This window comes from Bufo gargarizans, chromosome 2, assembly GCF_014858855.1.
Source record: "Bufo gargarizans isolate SCDJY-AF-19 chromosome 2, ASM1485885v1, whole genome shotgun sequence".
In the NCBI taxonomy this organism is placed as follows: Eukaryota; Metazoa; Chordata; class Amphibia; order Anura; family Bufonidae; genus Bufo; species Bufo gargarizans.
In genome coordinates, this window is record NC_058081.1 from 679,876,605 (window position 1) to 679,892,594 (window position 15,990).

A 15,990-nucleotide genomic window follows, 5' to 3' on the forward strand; every position below is an offset into this window, starting at 1 on the left:
ATACATACTGTACTATACATACTGTACTGCTCTATCCCTGTACTATACATACTGTACTGCTCTGTCCCTGTACTATACATACTGTACTGCTCTATCCCTGTACTATGCATACTGACTGTCTTGTCATGGATGTCATCATGGACACGGATATATGAAGAAAGCCTAGTACATACTGCTCTCTATCTAAAACAAAGATAATGTACTGTTCTATCTCTGCATTACATGTACTGAACTGATCGATACCAATAATACATGCACTTCTTTCCCTGTACTGCTCTCAACCTGCACTGCAGGGACTGTACTGTTATTTGCCTGTTCTATCTCTGTACTTAACTTACTGTACGACTATCTGTACATGTACTGCCTGTACTACATATACTGTACTGCTGTCTCCCTAGTCTATATGTAGTGCACCTCTAAAACATACTGCTCTCCACCTGTACTGTATATACTCTACTGCTCTCTACCTGTGCTGCATATTCTGCACTGATCTCTACTGCATATACTATACTTCTCTCTACCTATACTGTATATACTGTTCTGCTCTCTACCTGTACTACATGTACTGTATTATTCTCTACCAGTAGTATATGTGCTGTACTGCTCTCCATCTACACTGCTTATACCATACTGCTCTCTAACGGCACTGTTTATACTGTACTGCTCCCCATCTACACTGCTTATACCATACTGCTCTCTAACTATACTGCTCTTCACCGGCACTGTTTATACTGTACTGCTCTCCACCTGCACTGTTTATACTGTACTGCTCTCCACCTGCACTATTTATACTGTACTGCTCTCCATCTGCACTGTTTATACTGTACTGCTCTTCACCGGGACTGTTTATACTGTACTGCTCTCTAACTGTACTGCTCTCCACCTGCACTGTTTATACTGTACTGCTCTCCACCTGCACTGTTTATACTGTACTGCTCTCCAACGCCACTGTTTATACTGTACTGCTCTCCACCTGTACTGCTCTCCATGACACTGTTTATTCTGTACTGCTATCCACCGACCCTGTTTATACTTGCAACACCCCTTTGGGCAGCCCTCGGGAGGCGTGATGTATGGTGGTTCTCATCTCGCTATGACGCAGTGCCTCCACCGAAATCTTTCTTGGAGCTATGTAGGATAGCAGGAGGGTCTTCCTCTTCTGCCAGAAGCCGACTTGGGAAACCCCTGCCCAGCTCATTACACACTCACCCCAGGAAGGAGTTAACTGATCAACAAGTTTATTTGGGAAAGGGTGAACAATGGGAAAGAACATAAATATAATGCAATAAAAGGAGCAAAGCACAGATTGCAGTTCTCCCTAAGAAAAACCTCTGGTGAAGGGGGTGGGCTATCTATACCAGTAAGCAGTGCTGGTGGTCACACACACTCTACTTTGGAAGATAAAGACATTATGCACTTCCCAGCGGTCTACTCCTAGCACTTAGCTTGCTAGACCCTACTGTCTAGCAGCTAACCCAGTCCGAACGTTGGCGCGCTAATGTTGGTGCACTTATGATTGCCCGGGTACCAGCTGAGGCTGCAGCATTCAGAACCTTGGATGGCAGTGGAGTTGGGGGCAAGATCCTCCTGGGATGCAGACTTGGCTGTAGTGGTAATGCAGCAGCTGAGCTTTCCCTTCTCATACAGGAATCACAGTAGCTGTCAGGACTGTGCTGTAATGTCTGCACAGAAGCAGGGCACATTTCTGTCTGTGGAGATCTCTCAGCCTCTCTACCTCCTGGCCATGCTGCTGTCTCTAAGGCTACTTTCACACCAGCGTTTTTGCTGGATCCGTCATGGATCAGAAACAACACTTCCATTACTGATAATACAAACATCTGCATCCGTTATGAACGGATCCGATTATCTTCAACATAGCCAAGAAGGATCCATCATGAACACCATTGAAAGTCAATGGGGGACGGATCCGTTTTCTATTGTGTCATAATGGATTTGTCTTGCTCCGCACTACATCGCGGACAGAAAAATGCTGCTTGCAGCGTTATTCTCTCTGCGATGGGGACGCAACCAAACAGAAAGGAATGCATTCCGTTTCGTTCAGTTTTGTCCCCATTGACAAAAAAAGCGTTTTCTCCCGCTATTGAGATCCTATGATGGATCTCAATAGCGGAAAGAGAAAGCACAAGTGTGAAAGTAGTCTAAGATGGCCGGCGTTTCTCTTCCTTCCTTAGCCTTTCCCCTTGGTCCCCCTACTATTAGCTGCAGGGAGGAGCAAATGCTCATGGGATTTGTAGTCCACTTCACCTCAGAAGAATCAGCACTAATGCCTGCTGCTGTGACTCCCTGCTTGTAATTGGCAGCAGCAGCAGTATCCACTAGACCAGTGATGGCTAACCTTGGCACTCCAGCTGTGGTAAAACTACAACTCCCAAGATGCCCCGCTTGCTTGGCTGCTCTCAGAACTCTATAGAAATAAATGGAGCATGCTGGGAGTGTCACAGCTGCGGATGGGGAAAAACCTCAGCCGTGCGGTATCAGCAGATGGAGTCGCTGCAAGGCCAGGACAGCAGAATTAGGGAGCAGGTCACCTCCTAAAGCTTCCCTAATCTGACCCTAACTCCTAGCGGCATGAGCTGACCTTGAAGATAGGAGGACTCATGCTCCAGAACCTCGGGTCCCTACTAACCCTCTGCAGTTCCCTAAGCTAGGAGCTGGGTAGACTATCTGTTCCTCCTAGACACAGAGAAACAGGAGTCTAAAGTGGCCAACCTACATAGAAAAGGGAAACATAAACAGACATATGGCATTGACAGGTGAGACTAGTACCACACTTACCTGCCACAGACACACAACCTGGAACCCACGTGCAAGTGCTGTTATCCACAACCAACACCAAGGACACAAAACACAACGGGAACCCAGTAAACCATATGCTGCAATAACACATAAACCATAAACTAACACCAAACATAAAGTTTTATGACCACCAGGGTGGCCCTCACTGGCAGATGGTAAATAACCAGGAGGGTGTCTCCAGCAAGCATGGCTGAAGAACCCCCACTGACTACTGGAATTCACTGAGGCTTTATAGGGCCAAGTAGCCACACCCACAGTGAGACACACCCAGTGCACACACACACTAGGAAGCAAGTTAACCCTTCCAACACCAGGGAAGGGAAGACATCAACTTAAAGGGGAAGTGCGCACAACACATATAACACCCCGTACACACCGAATAAAAGGCACACCTATAGGAGAGGTTGCCAGGTGCAACCGCATACCTACTGCAGCAAGCTGCCTAACACTGCTCAGGCTGCACTGCTGCCACATAACCAATGTTGCCAGCAGCAACCACAGGTGAGGCAACATACTATAGCCCTCACCTGTGATTGACAACAACACCAAGACCGCAGGCAACTGCATGCGGCCACAAGAGTCACGACCATGACCAAGGGTCGTGACAGGGAGTCGTAATTTCACCACAGCTGGACTGCCAAGGTTAGCCATCACTGCACTAGACCCACTCTTTTCTCTGCAGGGGTTACACTCTCCCCCTGGTGAATCACAGCTAGTGTCCAAGCACGACCACCATCTGAAATGCAACCATGTGTGAAAGCACCATGACTAACACCACAATCAATCCCATATACACACACATATCATTTCCAGGACACACAGGCATAAGGGAGAAATTCAGGCATATGTTAATGAAATTTGGGTGTATCATTCTGGGGACCTCAGTAGCATGCTCCATTCTATCATAGGTTAGCATCATTGGAGGCCTAGGCTCCTGTCTGTGATGGATATGTACTATGGAAGTATCCTTCTCGACCCCATGCTTTTGATTTTTAGGCTTGGGCTCTACCATTGCTATTTCTCCATCTGGTCGGTCCATCGCTTCTGAATTCTACCCCGACTGGAGACAGGGCAAGCTGAATTCTGGACTGCATTGTTCTATGCCTACGGTGTACTGATGTGTCCCTCTACTCCATGTACTGCAATGCGCTATAGCAGTACTGTACTGCTGTGTCCTTGTACTACCTATACCGCACTGCTCTATACACATAATGTACTGGTCTTGTCTCCATCTATGCACTGTTCTATACCTCTACTTTACTGATGTCTCCCTGTACTACATATACTGCACTGCTCTATACCTATACTGCTGTCTCCCTGTACTACATGTACTGCACTATACCTATACTGTACTGCTGTCTCCCTGTACTACATGTACTGCACTATACCTATACTGTACTGCACTATACCCTATACTTTACTGCTGTCTCCCTGTACTGCACTGCTCTAGGGGGGAGACCCCAGAAGTAGTGATAGGTTAGTTAGTAAAAGGGGGGTGGATTAAAGAAATCGGGGGGGGGGGGGGGGGGGGGTGTTAGGGATTGGTTAAGTGGAGTTTAGGGGTGGGGGTTAAGGGGTTAAAAGGAGACAAGGAGAAGGGTGAAATTTTAGTTGAGGGAAAAAAAGAGAGTAATCTAAAACTTACTGATGGAGCAACTGGCGGACACCATCAGGCGTCTGCGGGAGGCTGCGGAGGTTCGGGGTCCCGGCTGGGTCCAGGAGGAGCTGCAGCATTTCTTCAGGGGGGCGACCATGCCTCCGGCGCGCTTTAGCCCACAGTCTCTCCCCCCTCCCCGGGCTCAGCACCGACGACGGAGCCCTTCCGAGGACCCTCCGTGCTGGGGACATCTGGACTCAGGATTTTCAGCTGGTTTGACTTGTTACGGCTGTGGGCTTTGTTTCCACGGTTAGTGACGGTTTGGTCGGACATAGTTCCAAGTATGGTCTGGAGAGGGGCTAGATCGGTGGAAGGGGTAAATAGGGCTAGAGTAAAATTTAACAGGGCCATGGGTCGTTTTATGGCCAGGAATGGGGCAGTAGCGTGAGGCATACAGAGCTGGCGAAGGGGGCTTTTGGAGGTCTGATGGAGTACATTTAAATGTGGTCGGTTTGGATATGTGGAGTTTGGCCTTGCAAGATGGTATTGAAACGGTTTTTGGGAGTATGGCGGGCCGCGCAGACTTCAGGAGTCAAGTCTGTCCGTTGGTGGCGGGGGGGGGGGGGGTGGGAGGTCCTTGAAGTTGGTTTATTCACTGGTGAGGATGATGGGAGGGCTCCGCGGTTGGTCTCCCAATGGTGGCGGAATTGAAGGAAGGGCCATTCAGTGGTGCTTCCGAGCTGGCGGGCAATGGCTGGAGGCAAGATGGCACCCTGGTGAGGTATTCCAGTTATTTAGGGCTTCAAGGACCTCCCTTTGCAAGGAATTGATTATTGTTATGGTTAATTAGCATATTATAAAAGTTTGCTTTTCTCAATAAAGGCTTTAGGCACTGAGATGGCACTAATATAGTTATGCTCAGCTGACATTAGCACATCGCTAATGTCAGCCAGCTTAATACCCATTTTTCAGGTGACAGAAACCCTTTAAAGACAACCCCTTTAACCTATTAAGGACACAGGGCGTACAGGTATGCCCTGTGTATTTCCGATCACTGCCGCGCTCTGTGACAATGCCGAGGGTCGTCCTGTGACCCCCCTTCCCCCCCCCCCAGTATCGGCGATACTGGAGTGGGGACGTCCTCTACCAGACCCCACTCTACTGTATGGCCATGACACGTTCCTGTTTTGAGGCCATTCGGAAATGCCTGCATTATGCAGATAATGCAGCATGTCCCCCCCCCCCCCCCCCCCCCGCCACCCCCCGAGGTGATCCTGCCTATGACCGCCTGTACAAAATCAGCCCGGTCATCGATCACTTCAGGGCCAAATTTTTGGAGGCTTATCTACCTGGGAGGTCGCTGTTGATGAGTCTCTCATTGCTTTCAAGGGGAGACTCCTTTTCCGCCACTATGTTCCCTCTAAGCGGGCGAGGTATGGCGTGAAGCTGTACAAACTTTGTGAGAGTACCTCAGGGTACACTTACAAGTTTCGTGTGTACGAGGGGTGAGAATCCCGTATTGAACCCCCAGAATGTCCCCCCCACTCTGGGTGTTATCGGGAAACTTGTGTGGGACCTTATGCACCCACTGCTAGATAAGGGTTACCACCTGTACGTGGATAACTTTTATACTAGTATCCCCTTGTTCCAGTCCCTCGCCGCCAGATCTACGTCTGCTTGTGGGACCGTGCGGAAAAATCAACGCGGCCTCCCTACCCACCCCCTCCAGGTACCTATCCCCAGGGGTGAGTCCCGTGCCCTTACCAGAGGAAACCTGTTGCTGGTCAGATATAAGGGCAAGAGGGATGTCCTTGTACTGTCCACAATTCACAGTAACAGCATCACCCCTGTCCCTGTGCGAGGTACTGCAGCAACGGTCCTCAAGCCCGATTGTATCGTGGACTACAATCGGTATATTGAAGGAGTTGATCTCTCTGATCAAGTCCTCAAGCCATATAATGCCATGCGCAAAAAACCCGGGCATGGTACAAAAAAGTTGCGGTCTACTTGGTACAGGTTGCCTTGTACAACTCTTTTGTGCTGTCCCGGAGCGCTGGCAACACAGGGAAATTCCTGCAGTTCTATGAGGCAGTCCTCAAGGCCCCGGAGTACCTCGGGAACTGTAGGCGCCCGGATCATCCCTGGCCAACACTTTTCAGGTGTGGTCCCCCATACTGGAAAGGGACGGTCCCCAAAAAAGTGCAGAGTGTGTCACAGGAGGGGGATACGGAAGGACACCACCACTCAGTGTGACACGTGCCCCGATCGTCCGGGCCTCTGCATTGACGGTTGCCGCGTCCGTAAGAACCTGAACTATAAAAATACCACATGACCTAACCCTTCAGATGAACACAGTAAAAAAAAAAAAAAGGGTAAAAAAAAGATTTTTGGGGGGCAAAAAAAAAGAACTTTGGAGATACTAAAATGTTTTTTTTTTTAATTAAAAAAGGATATTATAGTGTAAAACCTAAATACATTTTAAAAAGTAGACATAGTATCTCCACGTCCGTAAGAATCTGCTCTATAAAAACGGTGTAAAAAAAGCAATTTTTTTGTCACCTTACATCACAAAAAGTGTAATAGCAAGCGATCAAAAAGTCATATGCACCCCAAAATAGTTCCAATAAAACCGTCCTCTCATCCCACAAAAAATTAGCCCCTACCTAAGACAATCGGCTAAAAACTTTTAAAAAACTGACTCTCCGACTATAAAGATACTAAATATTTTTTTATTTTGTTAAAAAAAGGATACTATAGTGTAAACCCCAAATAAATTTAAAAAAATAGACATATTCGGTATTGCCGCATCCGTAAGAATCTGCTCTATAAAAATAACACATGACCTAACCCCCCAGATGAACAGTCAAAAAAATTAAATAAAAACGGTGCCAAAACAGCTATTTTTTGCCATAGTTTCCATTTTAATCAATTTTTTCCGTTAACAAAGCAAGGGTTAACAGTCAAACAAAACTCTATATTTATTGCCCTGATTCTGTAGTTTACAGAAACACCCCATATGTGGTCGTAAAATGCTGTATGTCCAAACGGCAGGGCACAAGGAAAGAAGCGCCATATGGTTTTTGGAAAGCAGATTTAGCTGGACTGTTTTTTTTGACACAATGTCCCATTTGAAGCCCTCCTGATGCACCCCTAGAGTAGAAACTCCATAAAAGTGACCCCATCTAAGAAACTACACCCCTCAAGGTATTCAAAACTGATTTTGCAAACTTTGTTAACCCTTTAGGTGTTCCACAAGAGTTATTGGCAAATGGAGATGAAATTTCAGAATTTCAATTTTTTGTAACCTTGCCTCACAAAAATGTAATATAGAGCAACCAAAAATCATATGTACCCTAAAAATAGTCCCAACAAAACTGACACCTTATCCCGTAGCTTCCAAAATGGGGTCACTTTTTTAAAGTTTCTACTCTAGGGGTGCATCAGGGGGGCTTCAAATGGGACATGGTGTAAATAAACCAGTCCAGCAAAATCTGCCTTCCAGAAACCATATGGTGTTTCTTTCCTTCTGCGCCCTGCCGTGTGCCCGTACAGCAGTTTACGACCACATATGGGGTGTTTCTATAAACTACAGAATCAGGGCAATAAATATTGAGTTTTGTTTGGCTGTTAACCCTTGCTTTGTTACTCGAAAAAATGGATTAAAATGGAAAATTTGCCAAAAAATTGAAATTCTGAAATTTCTCTTGTGGAACACCTAAAGGGTTAACAAAGTTTGTAAAATCAGTTTTATATACCTTGAGGGGTGTAGTTTCTAGAATGGGGTCATTTTTGGGTGGTTTCTATTATATAAGCCTCACAAAGTGACTTCAGACCTTAAAAAGTGGGTTTGGGAAAATTTCAGAAAAATTTAAAGATTTGCTTCTAAACTTCTAAGCCCTGTAACGTCTCCAAAATATAAAATAGAATTCCCAAAATGATTCAAATATGAAGTAGACATATGGGGAATGTAAAGTAATAACTATTTTTGGAGGTATTACTATGTATTATAGAAGTAGAGAAATTAAAACTTGGAAATTTGCTAATTTTTCAAAATTTCTGCTAAATGTTTTTTTTTTATAAATAAAAATGAATTTTTTTTACTCCATTTTAGCCGTGTCATGAAGTACAATATGTGATGAAAAAAACAATCTCAAAATGGCTTGGATAAGTAAAAGCGTTTTAAAGTTATTCACACATAAAGTAACATTGGTCAGATTTGCTAAAAATGGCGTGGTCCTTAAGGTGAAAATGAGTCCGGTCCTTAAGGGGTTAATTGTGTAGCTTTAGCTTTAAGGCAGCAGCGTACAGAAGGCTTCTGTGTAGATATGTACTCCATCTTGTACTAATCTATCACACGCAATGCAAACTATTTCCAGCGATGTCCGCTTTATATTACACTAGATACAAAGCTGTCATTGTAGCAGCCCAGATTGTTAGCACAGATGTCCTTGTACAACCTTTTCCTCCGGCAAAGCCTGTGTAACCCTATTGTTGTAAGTGTATAATTTAGTTTAGCTGTCATTGTGCTCTAATTATTGAGCTTATGGCGAGCCGTCAATGCGGCTGTCTAAAGAAATAATGAAATAAACAGGATGGCAGCGACAAGGGCAAGATAATTTTCGAGGTGTGAATCTAATTATTACAAACGCGCTTTACACGCTTTTCCTGGATGAAGGCACAACAGAGGCGCCTTACAACACAAGGGTTGGAGGAGGCACAAATAATGAACCCCTTCATGTTACAGACACTGGGCACATTTGGTATATGATGTATCAGAGGCATGTGGCACAGATCTATGTGAATTTGGCAAACGTCTTTCCCATTAGAAACTTTCAACAAAAAACGGACATCCAGTCTACTATGGCGACGAGACGAGATGTTTTCACTCATTGTCTCTTCAAGCAAGAACGCCTCATGTTATTCAGGGCTGATTCGTGTGATCAGATAAGTTTGGGATTCTGTGCACACTTTGGGTGCTTGCAACCAGGGGAATCTTGTAAGGCCACTTGCACACGAACGTATTTTCATTCCGCGTCCGTTCCGTTTTTTGCGGACCGCATACGGAACCATTCATTTCAATGGGTCCGCAAAAAAAATTGAAGGTATTGTGCATTCCGTTTCCATATTTCCTTTCCGCAAAAAAATAGAACATGTCTTATTATTGTCCGCATTACAGACAAGGAAAGTACTTGCTTGAAGAGACAATGAGTGAAAACATATCGATGACACGGATGTCATCCATATTTTTTGCAGACCGCAAAATACAAACGGTTGTGTGATGAGGCCTTACAGTTGTATTGGCCCAGATTTAGGCATCGGAGAGACAGCTGAAGCTTAAGAGGGCTGTCTCACTTCAGCAAATGGCATTTATTATATATAGAAAGTTAATACAAGGCACTTACTAATGTATTGTGATTGTCCATATTGCTTCCTTTGCTGGCTAGATTCATTTTTCCATCACATTTTACCCTGCTTGTTTCCATGGTTATGACCACCCTGCAATCCATCAGGGGTGGTCGTGCTTGCACACTAGAGGAAAAAGCACCAGCCTATTTGCGCTCCCATGGTCCTGGCCACCAGACAGGCCTGTGCTTTTTCTATAGTATGTAAGCACGGCCACCGCAGTTGAATTGCAGGGTGGTCGTCACCATGGAAACAAGCAGTGTATAATGTGATGGAAAAATGAATCCAGCCAGCAAAGGAGGCAATATCATTATACATTAGTAAATGGCTTGTATAAACTTTCTCTACACAATAAATGCTATTTGCTGAAGTGAGACAACCCCTTTAAGGTCCCTTTAAACAGGACGATACAGCAGCAGATTGTCGGGAAGGACAGTCGCCTACTCGCTGGTGGAGGAGACCGCTGCATCTACATGCACCGATCTCCTCCACATACTGACTAGTTGTTGCTGGCAGCAGATGCTGTTCACACACCACGATCTGCTGCAGGCAAACAATAATTTTTGTACCAATCAACGAGCATTTTGCTTGTTCACTGGTTAATCGGCGGTTCATTTACACCGCCAGATAATCACTATGAGCATTTTTATGAATGGTTGATAGTGATCATCTGCGGGATTCTCAGCCCATGTAAAGGGCCCTTTTAGACCCGCGGTCTAGACCTGCAGCAGATTTATCCCAGGGGCTCAGGCTGGATGATACATGTGGTGCAGGGACAGACACTTGTCTCCGACTCTATACCAACTATTGGTCGGCTTAGGCTGAGTTCACACGAGCGTGACAGATTTGGTCCGGATGCGTTCAGGGTGCGTTCAGTTAAACTCGCACCATTTTGCAAGCAAGTTCAGTCAGTTTTGGCTGCAATTGCGTTTAGTTGTTCAGTTTTTTCCGCGCGGGTGCAATGCGTTTTGATGCTTTTTTCACGCGCGTCATAAAAAACTGAAGGTTTACAAACAACATCTCCTAGCAACCATCAGTGAAAAACGCATTGCATCCGCACTTGCTTGCAGATGCAATGCGTTATTAACGCAGCCCCATTCACTTCTATGGAGCCAGGGCTGCGTGAAAAACGCAGAATATAGAACATGCTGCGATTTTAAAGCATTGCAGAAGTGATGCATGAAAAAAAATGCTCATGTGCACAGCCCCATTGAAATGAATGGGTCAGGATTCAGTGCAGGTGCAATGCGTTCACCTACTGCATTGCACCCGCGCGGAAATCTCGCCCGTGTGAACTCAGCCTTACTTTGAGACAGATTTTTATGCCGGAATTGTGGATCAATTTTAGGCAAAATGGTGCATCTTAGGCCAAGTTCCTTTCGTGCAAAGCCCCGTCCCTTTCGTCAAGCATGTTAAAAAAAAAAGTGTAGAAATCTTAGATGCGACAATTTGTGACACTTTTTGGACAGATTTTTGGCGCAATCAGATTAGTAAATATGGGCCATAGTTCTTCAAACTTTTAAACATTTCACTAGGAAATTTACTATGCAGAATGTCCTAGAGTCTATGACAGAATGATCTAGACCAGGGGTGTCAAACTTAAATGCATCGGGGGCCGCATCAGCAGTTTGGTCACCCTCAAAGGGCCGGTTGTATCTGTAGGACTATTTGTCCACTCACTGTATAATCGTATCTCTAATAGTTAATGGTTACCGTATGTACAGGGAGTGCAGAATTATTAGGCAAGTTGTATTTTTGAGGATTAATTTTATTATTGAACAACAACCATGTTCTCAATGAACCCAAAAACTCATTAATATCAAAGCTGAATATTTTTGGAAGTAGTTTTTAGTTTGTTTTTAGTTTTAGCTATTTTAGGGGGATATCTGTGTGTGCAGGTGACTATTACTGTGCATAATTATTAGGCAACTTAACAAAAAACAAATATATACCCATTTCAATTATTTTTTTTTACCAGTGAAACCAATATAACATCTCAACATTCACAAATATACATTTCTGACATTCAAAAACAAAACAAAAACAAATCAGTGACCAATATAGCCACCTTTCTTTGCAAGGACACTCAAAAGCCTGCCATCCATGGATTCTGTCAGTGTTTTGATCTGTTCACCATCAACATTGCGTGCAGCAGCAGCCACAGCCTCCCAGACACTGTTCAGAAAGGTGTACTGTTTTCCCTCCTTGTAAATCTCACATTTGATGATGGACCACAGGTTCTCAATGGGGTTCAGATCAGGTGAACAAGGAGGCAATGTCATTAGTTTTTCTTCTTTTATACCCTTTCTTGCCAGCCACGCTGTGGAGTACTTGGACGCGTGTGATGGAGCATTGTCCTGCATGAAAATCATGTTTTTCTTGAAGGATGCAGACTTCTTCCTGTACCACTGCTTGAAGAAGGTGTCTTCCAGAAACTGGCAGTAGGACTGGGAGTTGAGCTTGACTCCATCCTCAACCCAAAAAGGCCCCACAAGCTCATCTTTGATGATACCAGCCCAAACCAGTACTCCACCTCCACCTTGCTGGCGTCTGAGTCGGACTGGAGCTCTCTGCCCTTTACCAATCCAGCCATCTGGCCCATCAAGACTCACTCTCATTTCATCAGTCCATAAAACCTTAGAAAAATCAGTCTTGAGATATTTCTTGGCCCAGTCTTGACGTTTCAGCTTGTGTGTCTTGTTCAGTGGTGGTCGTCTTTCAGCCTTTCTTACCTTGGCCATGTCTCTGAGTATTGCACACCTTGTGCTTTTGGGCACTCCAGTGATGTTGCAGCTCTGAAATATGGCCAAACTGGTGGCAAGTGGCATCTTGGCAGCTGCACGCTTGACTTTTCTCAGTTCATGGGCAGTTATTTTGCGCCTTGGTTTTTCCACACGCTTCTTGCGACCCTGTTGACTATTTTGAATGAAACGCTTGATTGTTCGATGATCACGCTTCAGAAACTTTGCAATTTTAAGAGTGCTGCATCCCTCTGCAAGATATCTCACTATTTTTGACTTTTCTGAGCCCGTCAAGTCCTTCTTTTGACCCATTTTGCCAAAGGAAAGGAAGTTGCCTAATAATTATGCACACCTGATATAGGGTGTTGATGTCATTAGACCACACCCCTTCTCATTACAGAGATGCACATCACCTAATATGCTTAATTGGTAGTAGGCTTTCGAGCCTATACAGCTTGGAGTAAGACAACATGCATAAAGAGGATGATGTGGTCAAAATACTCATTTGCCTAATAATTCTGCACTCCCTGTATATAATCGCATAAGGAGCGCTGACAGTGGCGTTGCTAGGGCTGGTGTCACCCGGTGCAGTAGAAAATGGTGTCACCCCCCTAGTAGTTATTAACCCCTTTTAACAGTCCCCTGCTGGGACTGCTGAAAGGGGTTTATTATAACTACTGTGGGAGCAAAAGAGGGAATAAATAACTACACTAAAGAGGGGACTGAAAGGGGTTAATAAATACTGTTAAGGAGGGACTGCTGAAAGAGATTAATAACTACTGTGAAGGGGCTTCACAGTAGTTATTAACCCCTTTCAGCAGCCCCCTTCACAGTAGTTATTAACCCCTTTCAGCAGTCCCCCTTCACAGTAGTTATTAACCCCTTTCAGCAGCCCCCTCTTCATAGTTATTTCCCCCTTTCATCAGTCCCCCTTCACAGTAGTTATTAACCCCAGCAGTCCCCCCTTCACTGAAGGGGGACTGCTGAGTTTAATAAATACTGTGAAGACTGCTGAAGGGGGTTAACTACTGTGAAGGGGCTTCACAGTAGTTATTAACCCCTTTTTCAGCAGTCCCCCATTCACAGTATTTATTAACCCCTTTCAGTCCCCTCTTCAGTGTAGCTAATTATTCCCCCCTTTGCTCCCACAGTAGTTATAATTTACCCCTTTCAGCAGCGCCATTATCACTTACACCCGATACAGGAGCCGGGAGGATCAGCTGTGAGGGAGGCGGTACTTACATCTACAAGCGCTCGCCGAGAGGAGGGAGGAGGCAGGCCGGGAGGACAGGCGCTGGCAGTGTGAGTCATACAACATGCGCCCACGCCGCCTGCTTCATTCATAAAGTGGGCGGCGCAGGCGCGTGACGTATGACTCAAAAATCCAATACAGTGCTAAAAATCCAATACAGTGGGGTTCATGGCCCAGGAATCACCAAAAATATAGCATTGAAGAATAACGTACTCATCTTTCCACAAAAAATTTGGTGTGCTGCCTATTTCTTTTTTATATTTACACATTTTTTCTTAGGTTGTCTGCACAGTTTGTGTGAAAAAAAATTATACTGCACCTAACTTAGGCCAAGTTCACACTTTTTGACAGTTTTTTGGTCAGTCATTTCCATCAGTTATTGTAAGCCAAAACCAATAGTGAAGCCTTCACAGAGATCAGGTATAATGAAAAGATTTCCTCCCGTTCTGTGTTTTTGACCCACTTCTGGTGTTGGCTCCTAATAACAGACAGAAATAACTGAAGTGTGAACTTAGCCCTAAAGAGGTTTTCTGGGATTTTAATATTGATGGCTTATCCTCAAGATAGGTCATCAATAGGAGGGCAGTGGGGGGTCTGACTCTGAGCACCACTGACGATAAGCTTTACAAAGTGCTCAGTGAGCGCTTAGGCCTCTTCGTAGGCCATCTGATGTCATGTTCATCGGTCACATGACCTAGGTGCAGCTATGTCCCACTCAAGTGAATGGGGCTGAGTTGCGATACCAAGCACAGCCACATCAAATGGACAACGCTGTGCTTGGTAAGCTGCAAGGTGTCTGCGGTGCTAACCAAAGCTCCGGCAGACACTCCGGCTTCCTCAAACAACTGACCCCCGCCGATCTCATATTGATGACCTATCCGGAGGATAGGTTATCAGTATGAAAAGCCCTTTAATATAAGTTGTTGGGAGTCATCTTCAGGCCATGGATCTCCTACACATCCAAATGTGAGCAAGATGGCTTCCAGGATAATATTGTAGAAACAACTATACAATGCTCTGTTGGATCTGGCAATTTCTAATGATGCAGAGCTTGTTGGAAATGTTACTGTTCGAGAAACACTAGGTAATAGTGACCACAATATAATTATATTCCCCCTAAACTATAAAAAGCAAACGGTCAGGCAGAGCAAAGACACTGAATTTCAAAAAGGCTAATTTCCCTGGGTTGAGGCAGCACATTGAGTAAAATCTTGCGCCTGCGCCGCGGCCGTACCTGTCTTCAATTGGCGCAGGCGCACTGAGAGGCGGCCGCTCCATCCTCAATGCGCCTGCGGCGGGTGTAGATGTGACGTCATCGGCGCAGGCGCATTGAGGATAGAGCGGCCGCCTCTCAGTGCGCCTGCGCCAATTGAAGACAGGTACAGCCGCGGCGCAGGCGCAAGATTTTAAATGCAAACAGGCAGGGCCAGCAGAGAACAATCCCGTTCCCTGGCCCTGTCAATCACAATGTGGAGGGGGCGACTTTACGATCGGAGGATGCGGCTGCTACCAGCAAGTAGCCGCCCTACTTACTGGTAGCAAGGTAATTAGCATATTTTAAAAGCTTGTTTTAAACTAAATCTACAGGACCAAAATGATTAATTGGATCATGTAGCCATAAATCGCAGTGTAGGGATTATAAATAAGCAAAAAAAAAAAAAGGTTTAGTGGGGTGACAGAAGCCCTTTAAGGGACTATATACAGGAGTATGTGACTGTAAATAATATTATCAGTGATAATCAACATGGGTTTACCAAGGACAGAAGTTGTCAGACTAACCTGATTTGTTTTTGTGAGGAGGTGAGTAGTAGCCTGGACAGAGGGGCGGCTGTGGATGTAGTGTTTCTGGATTTTGCAAAGGCTTTTGATACTGTCCCTTATAGACGTTTAATAAGAAAAGTAAGGTCTATTGGCTTGGAAAGTATCGTTTGTAATTGAAAACTGGCTAAAGGACCGTGTCCAGAGAGTTGTGGTCAATGATTCCTATTCAGAATGGTCCCAGGTTATAAGTGGTGTACCCCAAGGTTCAGTGCTGGGCCCTTTATTATTTAATTTATTTATTAATGATATTGAGGACGGGATTAATAGCACCATTTCTATTTTTGCAGATGACACTAAGCTGCGTAGAACTGTACGGTCTACATAAGATGTCCGCGGGGCGGGGATGTAATACTACCACT